This window comes from Parus major, chromosome 1, assembly GCF_001522545.3.
Source record: "Parus major isolate Abel chromosome 1, Parus_major1.1, whole genome shotgun sequence".
NCBI classification, from domain to species: Eukaryota; Metazoa; Chordata; class Aves; order Passeriformes; family Paridae; genus Parus; species Parus major.
Window position 1 is genome coordinate 59,855,715 of NC_031768.1, and position 18,804 is coordinate 59,874,518.

Consider the following 18,804-nt stretch of genomic DNA (forward strand, 5'->3'; position numbering starts at 1 on the left):
CAACAGGACCCCCGCTTACCACTCATGGGTAAGAACCATTCCTCTTTGGGACTGTGGCAGCAGGAGGAAAGAGTGGATTCTCTTCACACACCAAGTCTCCAGGGCAGTCCCATAAAACACAAAAAGTCATCGAATCATGGAATCATTATGGTTGGAAAACACCTCTAATATCACTGAGTTCAACCATTAACTCAACTCCACCATTTACCACTAAACCCTGTCCCCAAGTGCCACATCCACACACACCTTTTGAACACTTGCAGGGAAGGTGATTACACCACTTCCCTGAGCAGCTTGGCCATCCTTTCAGTGAAGAGCTCTATCCTGCTATCCAGTCTAAACTTCCCCAAATGCAACTTGAGGTCTTTTCCTTTCATCATGTCACTTGTCACCAGGGGGGAGATTGACCCCCACCTGGCTCCACCCTCCCTTCAAGCAGTAGTAGACAGTGATAACATCCCACCCTGAGTCTCCTTTTCTCCAGGAAACAACCCCAGCTCCCTCAGCTGCTCCTCATATGATTTATGCCCTGGACCTTTTCCCAGCTTTGTTGCCTTTTAGACATGCTCCAGCACCTCAGTGACTTCCTCATGGTAAGGGGCCCAGAACAGAACACAGAATTTGAGGTGCAGTCTCACCCATACCAAGCACAGCAGGAGAGTCCCATCTCCTCATGCTCATTTTGGCTGTCCATTCTCCCAGGGCATGAGTGCCTCTGTTTGGCTGCTGGAAGCCCTCACACCACAGGGACAGCGCAGCCTGCAGAAAGAGAAGCTGAACAAGTCCCAGCTCCTTTGCTTGTTAAACAGCACCATGGGGGAGGAAGGGGATATATCCGCTCCTGAGGTTTTGCAGAGGAGGTTGGGAAACATCCCGTTTTCCCCTGAGAATCCTTGCAGCTGCAGTTGTATGTCCCAACCATGTCCCAAGCTGGCAGCACAGCACAACTGAGCCTCTTTCTGTTGGTGCCTCTTCCTACCTCATGCTGCTCACAGCTCTGGCACACAAGTCTTGGTTTGGCTCGGAATGGGAAAGGTCTGTCCCACTGAGCTGGGATGCAAACAGGAGCTTAGCCTTACAGCAGCTGTAAGCCAGCTTTCTGGATTTGCTCCTGTCGTTTCCCAAATACTCTCTATTCACAAGAAGATGATGAAAAACATTTAGGTGAGTTTGTGGCTGTCTAGCTCCTAGCAAGCCATAAATATTAGGGAAGGGAGGAAAACCCAACCCCAAACCCAAAAACCTGGACAACTTACAAGCCTTCTCTACAGCTTAAATAGAGGCTTGGTTTAATTCCTCTAGTTGGCGGGAGCCAAGCTTACCCTTTCCCAGACCATCACTTAAGTGCATGTAGCCACTTTAACTGCTAAGATATTGAGCTGTGTTCCTTTCAGCCTGGTTGACATGGAGCAATGGAATTACCCAGGTTTGATATTACAAGAGAATGAAGCCAGAGAATGAATGTAAAAGGCAATAAATACCCTGCTAATCTCTCCAGCAACACAGAAGCAATAGCAGCAGCACTTTGCTCCAGAAAACTAAAGATGGTGTTTATTAAGGCTCTTTTTTCATTCTCAGAGTTCACCTCATTGCAGCTTTTGAATATACACACATATTTGTGCCCAAATGATTCATGCTGAATTTCCTGAAACCCCAGGACTGCTTTTGCCTATCACTCTGACATGTCACTTAACATCTCTCTGTTACTGAAGTCCCGATCTATGAAATAAGGTTGTCACACTGCACTGAATTCTCACAAGCAGAGCCTCTCAGCCCCTCTTCTGGAGTGGCTTTTAGGAGTGTAGCTATGCTCAGTTGGCCTTCATGGTGAAGGCATCCATCCTTGTGGCTGAGGCCCAGGTCCTGCTCTCGTGCCCTTGGAGCCCTCTGACATTCTCTTTTCCCATCCTTCTGCAGGGCAGGGCAGGAGCATAGACTAAAACCTTGCCTGGCCAAGGAGACAGCTGGGCTGTCCATTGTCTGCTCCTCATCCAGAGCAGGCATGTTTGTGTGTAACCCACTGTGGCCTCAGTCTGCCTGCCACTCTGGCCCTCCTATACTGACATCTTTCTCTCCTGCAGAACTTTTGGAAATGGGAAACAAAGGTTCAGGCTGTCTGGAATCCACACATGGGAGCACGGCAGGATGACATCAATAAATATCAAAATAATAATGGCATCATTTAGCTTTCAGGGGAAGGCTTATTTATCTCTGAAAAGATTATGCCAAGGGTTTCCATGCAGAGCAGAGTGATGGAGTAGATACAAAGACTTGACAGGAAATTTTTTATAAACAAAGTAAGATTGTAAATTTCTGGTGTAAAGTTATGGATTCCATCCATGAGACAGTAAGCTGGATGGTTCTGTTTACATCCACTAGAGATTTGCCCTTTACAGACATTTGCAATTGTGATGCCTAATCAGACTGGTAAAAAGAAAGTAAGGGAGAGCAGCATGCCCCATCCCCACAATAACCAGTTGGTGTCAGGAGGGACCCCAGACTGGCAAAGATCCTGGCTTGCCATCCCAGCAGCTGCATCCATGACCAAGCACAGCACCTGAGAAGGAGGAATGATGGCTCTGTGTAGCCTGGCTATGTGAGCTGCTTTGGGCACTGTTGCTAGTTCTGGGTGGCAAAATAAAGAGCAGGATCGAGAAAAAGGCTAAATTCACTGAGCCTGAGGCTGGAGTTGGCACCCTGGTGTCTGCAGGCATGTCAGGCATGCAGAGGGCCATCAGCTCTGGACTGGAGAGTGGTCTGGACCATGATTAGTGGAGCCAATGTACCTTGTCCCAGGAACAGTGATGGTTTCCAGGCAAATATTCCATGGAGATGCGTAAAGCTGGTGAATGACCTTCAGGATACAGATCTTGATTCTCATCCCACTTTCTACAGTCTGTTAGCAGTAGGACATGACTCCTGGAAGCCCAGTGACTTAGAGAGTGTCCCAAGTCAGTGAAGAACTTGTCCCCATCCTACTTCTCCAACAGAAAGGTACTGAATGTATGGCAGCAACCACTGGGTTTCTCAGACAGAGAGGGAGACCCTTATCAGGAGAATATAAGAGGAATGTCAGGGCAACTGTCCTAGTAAAAATTAAGGAGACAACAGATTGACCAGTGCATACTGGAAATCCCCAGAGGCTGAGTCCAAGAAGTTCATTGCAAGCATCCCCTGCCTCTTTCTCTAATACCACTTAAATTTGTACGAAATAGAATTTTGTGTCATTGGGGTCAATGAACCAATCCCTGTGTTTGGGATCAAAACAAAACAAAACAAAACAAACCACAATTAAAACAAACAAACAAAAAACCCCCAGCCCCCAAAGAAACCAGCCAAACCTCAAAACAAAACAATAACCAAAAAAACCCCCAAACCAATCAAAACCCTGAACAAAGCTAAACAAAACAAAACAGAAAAGGAAAAAAAAACCCAAAAAAACAACAAACCAAAACAGTGATTCTCCATGGGGCAACAAAAGGGATATGAGAAATATCATTACAGTTTTTGGATGCAGGCTGAATTGGAAAAAGCTCTAGGTGTTTCTGCTGAGCCATCCTGACATTGAAGGAGATCTCTGCAGCAGGAGAGTAGATGTGCTCCACCTGAGACAGTCTGGAGTCAGGGCAGGTGGATTCTCCATGATTCACTCATTGGGTAGATAGAAGAGACAGTGAGACAAAGGCAGAGAGAAGAAGGGATCCTGAAGGGGTTACCTAATCATATAAAGAAAGGACATGCTTTGATCTCCTTTCCAGGATGTGTTCAGTGCTGTTATTTAAAAAGAACCTGGAACCCAAGTACAATGGACATTTACAGTTGTTGTAGTGACAATGATTCTTTACTTTGACTCAGAACTGAACATAGACACGAGCAGGTAATAAGACACATTTCCTGTCCTGAAGAAATTTCAATCCAAATGCACATGTCAGGGCAAGGATGGGACAAGAAATGAAGGTCAGACAAGCCTTGTACCCAGCCAGCCCATGGAGGGGGTACAGTCAGGAGAGAAGGGATTATTGTTGTTCTTCTCATGCTGGTGCACACCCTGCATCACTTCAATGGAAAACTCTGTGGGTGAAGCAATATCTGGCCTCTGAACTCCTTGGAAGTAGATGATGAGCCTGGAGTCACAACTTCATGGAGTTTTGTCCTGGTAATTTGAGTTATGTGTTTACTGGGAAAAAAATGGGCGCAGGGAAACTTGTTAACTGAGTGTTTGTATCAAGTTAAAATTATACATCTATAGACCACCACGGTCACCCATTGTTGCAGCACCCAACCAATAAAAATGATTTGAGGCTTACAAGGCCCTTTCAATTTAGTGATGGTTTAGTAGCCCTGAATTACACTGTGGAAAACGAAGGACTGGAGGAAAAGTCAAACTCTGTAAAAGCCATTCTAAGTAAAGCAGATTCCCTATCAATCCATTCTGCATGCTGGGTCAGCTCCCCAGGCCCTTGGTGTAATACTGCCATCTCCTCCCACATGCCTTTTCCAGTGCAGGGAAAAAGTGAGGTTTTCCCTCTTGTCCTCTGCTGCAGTTAAGCTCAGCAGAGATTAGGGGACCACAACTCCTGCTTATGCAGGTGCAAGCCAGAGCAGTCACAGGGAAGTGACTTGGGTCTTGGCAGTGCTGCGATTTGCTCCGTTGTGCAAATGGGATCCCAGCACTCAGCAGGCTTCCCACTCCTTGTTTGGTCAGTGGCTTGTCCTGGGCTGACCTGGATGCAGCAAGTGAGAAAAATACCGGACGAAGCCTCGCTTAATCCTGGGTTCTCTTTTAACTACTAACCAAGCTGCCTCTGTAGCAGCATGTTACATTGAGAGGATGTGGACAAATATATCTGTGCTGAGGAGTGGCAGAGGCTGCAGTCCGCATTTAGAAATGCTGAGCAGTGTGTTTTTCTAAGCTGGCTAATTAGTATGGGCTTGAAACTAACGGCTGTGTTTAACTGACAAGGCAATACGTCCTTCACCCATCCCTTGAGATGTCAGGAGAATTATTTCTCTCAAAAAGCGTGCCTGTTAACTCATTCCTCTCTATCTGCTTTGATCTTTTCAACATAAGCCTTTTCCTCTGCACTCCATTTCTCCCAGTGGAGGAGACCATGAAAGCAAATCGTGCTGATTTGCAAACGGCTCTTCCTCTGCTGCCTGCTGGGCTGCACGGCTGTGTCTCCTGTGCCAGAGACCCTGGTCCCATGTGAGGAGCTGGGAAAAAGAAAGCACTACAATCACAAAGTGCTACGACTGGTGCAACCCTGAAAAGATGTTGTAAGAGAAACTGAACTGCTGCAGGTGCCTCTGTCCTTCTCCAGTGCAGTGAGGAGATCAGGAAGAGAATGATTCAGCAAGTCACAACTTTCCTCCCAGGTTGTTCCACTGGGCTCTGGATAAAACTAAAAATCGATGACCTGGCCTTTAAATGGGAAGGAGGATAGAATTTTCTGACAAAGCTCATTAAGATCCTAGTATAATATACACCCATGTATCCAGATACTTGTGATTTTTTTCCCCACACCAAGATCCTTGTTATTACTTGATCAAAGCAGGTCAGAGTCTAAAATAATAAATAGTGGGAAAGAAACAAAAGGAATATAGCAATAAATATACACTGATGTTTAGGGCCAAATCATGACCTGAATTTGAAGGGCTCTGTATAACGGTAGGAAATATATGTGGATATCTGCAGTTGGATACACTGTTGGGTATATCCAAGAATCGAGAAGTTAATTGCCACATTGGCAAATGCTGCACTTCTCACACTTGGTACCAGTAGCAAATGTGGGCTTGCACAGGAGTCAGAGGAGGTTTTCCATGTTTAGGTTGCCCTTGAGACACAAGAGGCATAATTTTGCAAGATAAATGTTTATCTTTTGCATTTCCAGAAATATGCTTGAAGAGACTCTCTTCTCTCCCACAAGGGTTTGTTTGGCACTTGAAGAGACTCACTAGCTTTGCATTTCCAAATATGGATGCCACTATTTTGGCTTGTACATTCAGGGAATGGGCTAACAGTAGCTGTATTCCAGAAGTGCTGAGCACTTCTCCACATTATTTACAGTTACTGCAAGATGCAGATCTTTAGGTCTTCACAAGGTCAAGTCACCCAGACTTAAAACACTGTAGCATGGAATTACAGTCCTATTCTGAGCCACCAACATTTTTGTTAATTTTGTTTCAAGCCAGCAATTGTCCACAGTATCATACCAAATTTAAAAAAAAAAAAAAAGAGGCAGAAAAATATAAGAGAGTTAAAGAGGTTTGGCTGTGAATAAGGTTGCTAAACATTGTGCAGCAAAAGGACTGACTTCAGGGACAAATGACCCTTGTGACAGACTTCCCAAATCACAGGATGTCAATTTGTTTTTTGAAGGCACCTACTATGTATTGCAAAGGACTGATGTGAAAAAGTGCATGCTGTCCCTAGACTAAATAAGTGTCGCTCTGTTTCCAACTTAGAAAAGACAGAAAGAAAGACAGAAAGGAAGGGAGAGAGAAATCATGTCACAGATGAAAGCACGTTCTCAGAGGTCAGGGCAAAGTGTCCTTACTTCAGCAAATGCTCTGGCGTAACTTCATAATGAAATAATCCTGCTATCTGATACTTCCTGAGAAATAAACAGTGTTTTTATAAAGTTCTTGCCCATTTCACAGCACTTCCCTGTGACACTTTAATAAAGTAGGTTGCAGCAAGTATCCTGCATGCCATGCCTCCAAATGTACCAGTTAATTACTGAGCCCTTTAAACCTACTAACAAGAAAAGCCTTGTTCTTTCAACCTATTGCTTTTTGCCAAAAGAGAAAAAAAAGGAAAAAAAAAAAAAAAAAAAAAAAAAGTCATTGGGCAAATAAATCTTTCCAGAGAAAACAGATTTGTTTCCAAATCAGTCAACTGTGCTGAACTGGAAAGGAAGAAATGTTATTTTTTCCAGGATGAAAGCAAAACAAGATCTCTCCCTGTTTATCCTGTCTCACCCATTTCTAAAGAAGGTCAGTTGAATTTCTTCATTACTTTTTCCTGCCGTCTTATTTATCTTGAAGTCCTCTAGTCCTTTTCAATTTCACTGTTAAAGCCCAGCCTAGCTGGTCCAACACAGGAGTGCACTGTGCTTTGCTCTTCACAGCTATGTGAAAATCCTGAATAGATCAGGGTGAACTGTAATCATCCAGACGTTCTCCTTTCTTACTTGCTTTCTCCATGCTTCTGAAAAAAAACCCCATTAATCTCAAGCGTTTATTGTGGATTTTGTTTCCTTTTAGCATCTTATTCATTACAGATGCTCCAAAGTCTGTGAAAACAATCACAAATTCAGTCTGCCCCAGCCCTGTGTGTTGTGCTATGATGAAATACAAATCTTTGAATCATAAGCATCTTCTAATACTGATGCCCGGTACTGAGCTTGGAAGAAAGGAGTGCCAGTACAAATATAAGACAATATATTAAGCCAGAGAAAAGAGCTTTGCTACCCTCACAACAGGTAGTGTTTGATCTTTAACTCGGAGCCTAGGGCAGCCCTGGGGGGTGTGACTACACTTCAGCTCCAGTCAGCAGAGGCCATCATGTTTGCCTACGCCACCCCAGCTAGAATACGAGTGGTGTTTTGCACGCCGCAGAGTCAAATGTAGAACTAGATGTACATTTCTTTTAATAGCCACAGCCTGTAAGAGAGGGTCATTAGATCAGTCGGTTTGATCTCCTAGATGACACCTTAAGGAAAGAAAAATGCATCCTGCTGAATTCTCCTCCTAAGTGCTCTCATTGTGCTGGGTTGGTTGCACCAGTTTAACCTCTTCTGCAGTCACGTACACTCCACTGACTTTGGAGCATCAGCAAAACAGCCTGAAGGGAGGTAAATGCCGGCTGCCGATACGCAGGTCTTGGAGTGAAAGGCTCCGACACAGGATCAAGTGCCCAAGCCTTATCTACAGCCTCTTCTGCCCTTGTGTTACCTCCCTGCTGCCTTGGGTGCTGCGCAGGCAGACTCCACACCAGGAGCAGGGAGCTGGGAAGCGATGACTCAGGCACCGTACCCTGACCAGGTGCCTGCGCCCCAAACGCGTCTGGGCAAGTCTGGAGGCAAACCAGGTTCATGCAGTGCACACACTGAAGAAGCTGGGAGAGCCACCACAGCTAAAAGCTCTTTGTGAAACTCCCCAGTGATATGGTGAGCCCAGAGCTGAATTCAGTTCTCAGCTTGGTCTCTTCATTACTCTGGTCACAGCCCTGTTGTACTGAGAAATGTGCTACTTTTAAAACCAGAGAATTACAGGATGTGATATATGGCAGTGTCTGCAGGATTCCATGGCTTTGCTAGCAAAATGAACAGCAATTTCACATCTTACATTGCAATACTAGTTCAAGTGCCAACATTAGGTTCAGCAGTCCTTTCAAAAGAAACCAGTGCTCCTTCATGGCACTCTTTTGTCTCTAGTCAGAATTTATCCACTGTCCCAGAGCTGCCATTGGATTTATTTTACCATGTTGTTCTTCATTTGCCCAGACACTAGAAGATCAGCTCTTTTCTGATTTTGGTGTTACAGGGTGCAGACCTTCCTACACCTTCCTACACCCACTGTTTCATCAGAAATCCTTCCCATCTTTCAGTGTTTGTTCCTTCTAGAGGTAATGCAGAGCTCTCTGAAGTTGCCTGGGTGCTTCTGTTGGAGTGAGAACCTCTCAGGACGTATTCACTTGCTTATTTCCAAGGGAAATGTCATCCCAGGAAGCACAAATACTCTTTCTCGAAGTGCTGCATTTCCCAAGCTGCAACACCTCTGTCAGAGAGAGGCACATCTGTTTCTACACACCTCTGGCACATGGGTTTCTATTAAAAGTAATTGCCTTGGTGGTACATTCTCTGAACTGGATTCTCTGATGACAACAACTGATCCCATAATATCAAAGCCATTTAGAAAATCCTACCTAACTCATCTTAGCTCAGGCACCTGTTGCTGGGATATACAGACTGTTAAATGTCGACTCATCTGTTCTGCCGACTGTCATGGGAAGGTGTCCACATTCCATCATCAGTGTTTCCAGTTCTCTGGCCCCCTCAGACCTCTGGGGGTTGTCATTTTGAATCATTGTTAATATTAAAGAAAGTATTTCCACAAAAGCAAATGGAGTGGCTGTGAAAATTGTCACACTCCCATTGAAGTCAACAGGAGTTACCTGAGTGGGAGCAGATGGCACCTGCTTTTTCTTTATAACCAGTGTTTATTCATTCCCTCTAGGTGCCCCTAAAATCCTTACACTGCCAACCTTTCTCTAGATAGACCTAGCCCAGCTTGCATGAAAGCAGCATTTGCCAGATGGGCTTCCAAGAAATTACACTGCACAAATAATTACTCTAGAGGAGAACAGCCTTGGCAGCAACTACCTAAGCACTGGAGAAATGCAAGTAGTCAAAGGGCAAGGCTTTGGAGAGCACTGCCACAAACTATCTGGTGGAGCGTGTTAGAGAGACATTCAGCAAATGTGACTGAGGCCTCTGACTCTCTGCCAGCTGTCAGGTTTGGAATTACAGCCATAGCAATTAGCCATGATTACTTCCCGATGTTGTTAAGTACAGTGCAAAGTTGTAGTAGTCTCTTTTTGTGATATTGAAGTGCAGTGCCAAAGAGGAGTATCAGATCTCCAATCTGAAGACTAGGAATACGTTGGCAGGTGTGCTCAGGGAAGAGACAGGAGGATCAATATTTACTGTTCATGCTTAGCAGGTCCCCCTCCAGACATGCACTGCCAATATTTGTTAAAACATTATTAAACAGATAAATAAAGATAATAACCCCCAGTAGTGCTGTAGAGGTTATAAAGACATCCCATGACTGTAGTAGTCCAGCCAGTTGCCAGGTAGTTTGACCATAAGTTACTCCCTTATCAAAAGCATAAAGAAAATTGCTGTTTTGTTGCAGAACCGAAAGCATTAAATGTTAATAAATTATTTTGCTTTACCGAGAACTTCTGTCCACCTTTGGTTTAGACAAAATTGACGAGCAAGCGTCAGAACTGAAGATCTGTACATACAGGTACTTTTTTTTTATTATACTTCATACCAAGTAATAAAAAAAATGTTTCCAGCTAAAGTCCTCTGGAGATCATATCCAAAACTAGGAGAGAACTAAGAGACCTCTAGGCAGCTTGGGATACTAGCTGCGAATTACAGCATCAGTAGTAACCTATGCAAAGATGCTGTTATTTGAAGCAGTGATAAACAAAATATTCTAAGCTCTCTACAACTTAATTTTGTATTTCAGGTTTACAATTTCAGTAAGGAAATTGAATAGAGGATGAGGGCTATTTACTCTGAAGGGACTGGGTAAAAACATCATAAACACTCTTTTCCCTCTTCCTTTAAATACTGCCATACTCTTACCTCATGTGCTCAAGGCTTCTCTGAAGACTTGGAGAGTGACGATAAGGGTCTGTGTGGAAAGATGAATCAGTTCAGCAGACCATTTTGGAAGACTTGCTTATATCCCTGTTTACATCAAAACCTGTTGAAATGTCCAAGTGTTCACTGGGGATGCCATGACTCCAATTGTGCACAGTTTGCAAAGTCTGAAGTTGAGGAGTGTGAGCTCCAGCTACTGTAATCTGTAAAAACAGTCAATGCACACAGAATTACAATTTTTAAGATGCAGCCAAATAATGTACCATCAGTAAAAAATCCAAAGCTTTCTTGAGTACCTTGGCTGCTGGACACCTGCTATGCAAGAGGTGTGATACAGAGCTGTTCAGTTACAAGTGATCACGGGAGGCAAAATTGTTGTTTACCTTCCCCAGCAGAACAGATGTGACTTACAATCAGACTTTGGTTAAACACTTAGGAAAGAGCATTTCTGCCAGATCAAATGAATGCCCATGGAAACCAACTGTGGCAGAAATTAATTTAGTTAAACATTTGAACTAATCCTCTCGGAAATTCTTTTGGTGTTGTTTATTCAGCTTTAATTGTTTCATGAACACACAACAGTTTAAACAGGGCCTTAGAACCTGTGTCAAGCCATAGAGTTCATTTGATACAATTTAATTTGACCACTTGAGAGACATAAACATTCTTAGCATGTAAATTAAAGGTGTCTCTGGAAGGCATTCAGCTTTTAGTAAATGTTGTTAAGAAGTAGACAGAAGCTAAACAGAGGAGTGTTGTACAGAGCCAGTAATCTGATATTCTGCTATCATTACCATGAACCTCTTTTTCACAGTAAAAACACCTCAGACTTGAGATTCCAGGAAGAGGTGATTTTTTAAATGTGAAAGAGTAGATGCTTTGTTCTTCCATAATTGATGGAAGAAAACTCATGCTGAAGTTTGCGTAAGTTTCAGTTATGCAAGGTTTGGAGCTATACCGCTCCCCTACCGGACACAACCTCGTAAGTTATTGTTCCCAGTGTTACTTAAAATTGTGTGGTAGTGTAAGGTTAGCAAGTACAGAGCAAACTGGCTGATTTTCTGTCTTCTCTACAGACAGGAGAAAGCAGTGGATAAAAAAAATAAAGAATATATTCTCTTAGCTCAAGTAGGAACATTTTAACTCTACACCAAGGTGAAGGCTCAAGTTCTCATTAAGTTAAATTGAAGAAAAGGGCTTCAAAGTTTTGTCTGTGGCTGTATTGTTCAGGAAATAAAGATCATCTTATGACTGCCCAGCAAAGTTTGTTGTAATGGAAGTGTGGGCATGCACAGCTCAGGGAAAAACCTTGTGCACACACTCACAGGTACAGAACAACCTTCACAAGGATAACAATGTCTTCAGGTTCCTGATTTCCTCTTGGTCTGTCTCTGCTCACCAGAGTAGCTGGAGACATACATCTGCTTCTGATTTCCCAAGCACCAGGAAAGCAGAGGGGCCAAAAAGGACTGACATCTATAAGGCATAAAGGCCAGCCTCACAGAGAGCCCTGGATCCGTTGAGGAAAAGCAGCTTGGAGGGTGAACAAAATGCACCTTGTAGGTCTGGCCTCTGGTAGGTTTGGGTATGGGAGAAGTGAGACACATGTACGGGGTGTTTCAGCCTAAGGCAAAATGATTAGGGTATCAAAGGGCAATTGGACTTCTGGTTTAAATGTCTCGGCACGGGCTGAAAGACAGGAGGAATCTTGGTTCCAGAGTTCACAAAATTCCCTAGGTAAGCCACTGGTTACCACTTTGATTTACTATGCAAAGACAAAGAGAAAGTGGGAAAAACGGGAAAGAATGATAATCTGTCTCCTGAGCTACTTTAAGTAGAAGTGAAAGGACATTTGTCAGTCAGGCATTTGGAGAGCAAACTCAGCGCAGTGTTGAAAACTGCGAGACTAAAAACATTAGTAAGTTGTGTTCATCAATTTAGCTGCTGTTCTCTTCTTAAGAACCTTTCCTTGCCTGCTCTCAAGCAAATTGTGATTTAATATTTGCTACCAATAGACACCAAGTGAGTGGTAGCAGCACAGTTTGTCCACAGAAACGACTGTGGATATGCTCCAACATGGTCTAGACTTCCCAGAAGCTTATGTAAACAAACAACCATATCTTGATGTAGTACTTCTCTTCCCCAGATTAGGGTTTTTTCTCTAGGCCTGGATGGGTGGATTTCTATCCCTGGATAGGGGAAAGATGAAGGGGAAATGTGCACTTTTCTGCTTTGGCCAAGGAAGAGCAGCAGTGAAGTCCTTCAAGGATAGGTACAGGGTGGACCTCAGGGAGCTGCAGAATATATGAAGGCTGAATTTGAGGGTCTGGACAGCCAGGGTTACAGGGACAGGTAGAAAGAGTAGGAAGTGAAAGGAAGAACAAAGTTGCAGTGCTTTGGGAGGCAGTGATACAGCAGAGGTAGGATCGAGCAAACTCTGAGAAAAATGCCAAAGACGCATTAGAAAAGGTAGGTGGGACTGAGAACGGCAGGTCAGGAAGGTGCAGGATGTGGCTGGGACTGGAAGATAAGGAAGAGAAAAGCAAAGTGGTCTGGTCTCAGAGGGAATAGGCTGAGGACAAAGAAATCAGAGGACAAAGAAACCTCCCCTACCTTTAATAGGAATTACTTTTATGAGGAGAATGACATGAATGCAAGGGATTTCTCTATCCGCTCCAAACCCATGATGAAAGATGCCCACCTACAGTTTCTTGTTGCTTCGGCCATTGTGTTAATTTAATTACTTTTAATTAAAGCACTTGAATTTTCAAAGGACTTTAAGGAGAGCAGTACTACCACTGGCCTATGGGAACAACAAGACTATCTAGAGGTACTTATCAGTTCTTCAGGGTGGGCCTGCTCTACAGACACCTTTGAGACTGCAGGGAATATATAGTGCTTGCTGTTCTTAATGCAAATTCACTCAGCAGCAAAAGCACAGAGTTCAGTTTGGGCTGCAAACACTCAAATGAAAGTTTGAGCAGCTGGAACACCTTGCAGCACAGAGACACACAGGGGTCTCATTCTTTAAACAGGGACTTGTAATGCCGTTTCAGATCCCTGGGGGTACCCAAGAGGTCTGGTCGGCCTGACAGATATCACAGAGGTGTGAAACGCAACATGTCCATTTGGGAGAAAGAGGTGAAAGCCATACAGGACATGTTTTGGCATCTCAGATAGCACTAAATGCCTCTGCATGAGTAAGCTGTCCTCATAGTTTCTATAAGATTCCATCTGCTAAAGAAAAGAAGCCAAGGACTACTGCCAGGGCCAAGCAGCACAAACTGACTCCTTCCCCTATTGATTAGAGCTTGTGCTCTCCTGTCCAGGCTGCTTGGTCTTGGATCTCATCTGAACAACATGTAGCCTTCCTGTGATTCTGAGAGGGAAATACTTCCTTCTGCTTGTTGTCTTTTTAAGTGGGAAGTGTGTGAAATACCCTGACAGCTGTGCCTCACTCACTAAGATATGTTTTTCCAGAATGCCCACAAAGACACATCAGAGCCTGGGGTATGCTATTAGAGCATGAGTATGAGGACACAAAGCCTCTTGGGCTTAGTGGAGGACTGTTTTGGGTAGAGGAAGCCAAACCTGGAGCATTCTGACCTATCCTGTGTTTGGGAGGGCTCCACAGGATTTTTTTTCAGAGCAATGTATATCTGGGATCAGCGTGTGCATGACCTTTGGTCAGATGATACAGACCACCGTTAACATCAGATGACATTTCGGGTTTGAAATGAATCACTGCCATCACTGCTGTTCAGTTTTCTTACTGCAGTCAGTCTCACTGAACAAACACTCGGTTGTTTGGCTAATTGGATAGCAAAGAAATAAAAAAGCAAAGGAAAAGTGGTTGCTTAAGAACTACTGCTTTTTGAGGGCTTGGGATTTCCATTGCTTTTGCTGGTCAGCAAAAGCTGCTAAGCAGAAGCAGCCGCCTGTGACCCCCCCGTGCACTGCTGTCGGTTTGGGTTGGAACGTGTTCCCTCGGCATCCGTAACCCAGCCGTGAGAACAGAGCCTCGCCGCCCTGCAAACCCCGCCGAGCCCGCTTCTCAGTGCTTAATGTACTTCTTGGCCTGCTGATATTCTGGCAGAACTTCGATTGCAGACCTCAATTTAATGCAACTATTAAATCTAAGACGAATACTGTGTAGGATACTGTCATCAAATCCTAGGCTGCAGGTCTGGATCTCAATAGATGGTGTTGCCAGTCCTCCTGCCCAGAGAGACAAACACACCCCATGCTACCCCAAATGATGTTTATCCAATTTATTCCTAAAACCTCCAGCCTCAGAAGGAGCTCTGTAGGTTCCAGACCCACAGCAATGACACAGTGAGCCACAGTGCCCCTGTGCTCACAAGCTGCTGCTCTGGGAATCAGGAAGGAATAGGCTTCCCAATTCACTTGATGATTTACCTGGTGACCCTTACAGACTTCCCAAACTTAGGAGAGAAGGAATGATAACATTGACTTTACCATGACAAATTACTTGTATGAAAAACATTTTTGATAAAGTTCTACAGACTAAAAAATTCCTAATATTATTAGCATCTAATAGTGTCAACAATTTTAAATAGTCACTCATTTTAATATCCTTGGAATACAAAGCCTCAGCTAACTATATTGGTGGGGTTTTTTTGAGGGTTTTTTTTTGAGTTTTTTTGTGGAGGGGAAATTTTAGGGGACTGGTCCCCTTTCCCCAACTTCAATAAGATTTTGGCTGCAAATGGTGAGGTGACGGATGGTGAGGGAGGCAAATTTCTGCTCTTTAGTGTACTGTTTTTACTGCATCTCTGTAGGACTTCAGCAGGAAAACAAATGGCTCTTTCTCATAATCAGCTTACTTAATTCCCTCTCTGATGGACAGTCTGTAGCAAACTGTCTCCAGGTAAGAACCAATGAGCATGGTGAGAGCACAAGGTCACCAAACACACAGTCCCTTGCCTTTCTGACCTGAAAGATTTTCATGGCCCTGCAGATCTTAAAGGTATTTTTAGAGGGAAGGCTTCAAATGCATTCCTGACTCCTTTTTTTTTGAGAGAAAACCACAATTACATGGGCAGAGTATATAGGGAAGGTGTTTGATTGCCAGGTGCTGGAGAGATGATCTTCAGGAGCACTTGTGTTTGTGTAACTTGGGTTATTTGATCTGGAATGTTCTTTGATTCAACTGCCCTGTCCTCCTCTCCACCGGTGTGCACAGAAGGATGGGACTCTTGGGGGACTTCCACTTCCCCCACACAAGAATTTTGCCTCTGACATGTATGAGGAGTAGGAACAGGACTGCAGCAATAAATAAATACCGAAGTGATTAAAAACAAATGTGTGAAGCATTATTAATGATACACTGGAGGGAATGGAAGCGTACTATGCCAGAAACACCATCAGGAACAGAACAGATATCACAGGCTACACAGCCTGATGTTAAAACAGCAGAAGGGGACAAGGCAGTGATTTACTGTGCAACATCTGAGCCTATAGCTGGATAGTTCAGGGCTGATTAGTGGAGCTGTTTTTTGAGCTAGCAGGTCAGGTCAGGCTCGGGTCTATGCAGGTAACCTACCTCTGTCAACAGGAACTGTCTTGTTTTGCCTTGTTCTCAGTGTTCAGCACACCCCCTTCCCTCCCTCCGTCTTATTTTCTATACTCACCGCTCTTGGAGAAGTATTGACAACTTGCAGTCCAAATGTCCTCGATTCAAAAGCATTTCTGGAAGGACAGCTGGACTGTCTGGATGTCCAGCAAAGCCCTCTATTGTGCAAGAGTTTGGTGAAACAGGGGACTCTCCTTTTTGTCATTTCCCCATTTTTCCACTGATATATTTGAAATGCAACCACCACATATGCAATGCTTTACTCCAGTAAGTAATTATGTGACAACTCCTGTTCTGAGCACTCATGCAACTGCGTTCAGACAGAGAAGGAAACAAGTCATTTGCATACAGAGCAAATATTTTGTCATCACCTGCTGTTCATCCTAATGAGATTTTGCCAGACTCATTAGAATGATTCCACGCTTCTTAATACCCACTGGGATTGCTTTATTATTTGATGGAGTCAACAGTTGGCATATGCCACAGTGTCTCTGTATTCAGGTCTCTTGAAACCTCTGAAGGCAGCTAAACAAAGGCAGTGAATAACCAGTTTTGTTTCCTTCTTTCTCCCTGGATGTCTTAACGCTGACACCAGTGACTCATAAGCACCACGGTTAAAGGGATCTCTTTATCAGCCCACTCCCACTGGCTTCTGAAGACAGTAGGCATCTTTTCACTAGGGACTGGCTTGTCTCTGCATGGCTGAAAGCAAGGACCCTGACCTCCCCCTGCAGAGGACTCGTGGGGATTTCTGTTTTTCTACTTCCCCTGCTGGTTTTAAAAATCTTTTTTTCAAAAATCACTGGTGGTGTTTTTTTCTCTCCTCTTACTCTATCACAAAACTACACAGACAACAGGAAGGAGACCTATTAAGAAATTACAGAAGATTTGGGCATGGCCCAAATCCATATGATCCTTTTTGTGTGTAAGCTTTCCATACAAATTGGTGATCATGGATTAGCTCAGTTGGTTAGAGCTGTGCTATTAGAACACAGTGCTAATAATGCCAAGATTAAAGGTTCAGTCCCTATATCAGACCACTCACCTAGGAGCTGGACTCGATGGTCCTTGTAAGTCCCTTCTAACTCAGAATATGAAATTAGTGTGCCAGGAATTGCAGTAAAAACAACCAAAAGATTTAGAGTAATGCTTTTTCTCTAGCCTCACAACTGTAATCTGTGGTTCTCCAATGGGATTAGTGGGATATAATTGGTTTGGGTGTTACTTATAACAACATGGAGTAAAAACCAAAAATCTTGAAGTATGATATTGGAGGTGACAGTGTCACTTTAAACAAATTCACTCTAGATGATTTTTGCTTTGGGAGTCTCCCTTTACAAACAGACTTTGCCAGGAGCCAGAGTAAACACTATGTTAATCTTAGATCAGCCTTTAATTTTCTGACTTCCTTTCCCTTCCCCTTTCCTTTCTATTTCCTTCTAAGACAGTAATATTATAGACAATTTAAATCAGACATGTCCAGAGCTGAACAACAAAATCACCGAGGACAACGAGAACAACAATAAACTCAACATAGTAATTATTTTCCCGTCACACAAGTAATTACAAAAGCCAAGAAAGAACAACTGAGTGCTCTTAACCTGATATTGATCATTTAATTTTCTCAAGCCATACAATATTAAGCAAGCTAATGCTCCTAGAGGGAACCCTGGCAACAATTAAGCATAGCTATGAAAAAGTCAGACTCATTGCAGGCTTGAGCAAGGGGGGTAACTCGCTGTTCGTGCCAATGGTAATAATTATGAGCAATGGAAATAGTGAAATGAAAGACAGATTAATACTTAGGCACAAGTTCACCGTTTCAGTGAGGTTTGTATCTGGCCAGGTTTGTGTTAACGTGACATCCTCCGCTTACCTGGCATTCCAGCAAGGCCAACCTGTTGGCCAGTGGTTGCCACAGGCTAACTGGGGGTGTAGCTTCTGTCTACAAGGTGAAGAAGGAATTTGGCAAAAGGTTAACTCGTGAGCATTGTGACGCACAAGCTCCTCATTCATGCTGTGAGCTGAGGCACCACCATAGCTTTAGCCAGGAGGAGCCAAGTTGGAGCTTTTTGCTGTTGTGCTGGTTCTAAACTTGAATCATCTGTTGTTCATTCCACAGAGCGTGAGCCTCTCTTTAGATCTGGAAATTTGCTTGCCAAAACAGAGGTTCTGGTTGGCTTGAGTATCCTACCTAGTGTCTAATTGTTCCTCCTAGATACTATTAATAACCACTACCTTCAGATCATGCTTGCCAGCCCATGTGCATACTTGAAATACGAGAGAACACCTCAAAAAAAAATTGATATCTATGTTTAGGCAACTGGGTTGCACCCCAGCATTTGGTTCCATGTGCAGCTTTTAGATGCTGCTGACTGCACTGACTGAGTTTCAGCTGGCTACACCGGGAGCTCAGGCACCCGGCTCACCATAGACACCCAGCGTGTGCCGCGTCTTCTGAAACACTGGCTGCTGGAGATGTCCTGCAGTAGTGTGGTTGGCCTTCTGCTGCCTCTCCAGGTGGACATGTGCTTCCTGCAGATGCTGTGCCATGGCTGCCACATCAGCCTGAACACCTCAGCTGTCTCACAGCCTCTCAGGTGGCTCACAGTGCAGTGGTGAGCAACTTAACTGGCCTCATGGTCAATTCTATCAACTGTTTCCAAGCAGGGAGACCTTCCAGTGCTGCCCTCGAGATTTAAACCATGAACAAAGGACAAGCCTGCTTATGAGAGCAAACTCAGACTTGTGTTTAATTTCAAGCACAAATAAAACCCACAAGGAGTCACCATGGGAGGAGAAAGAATG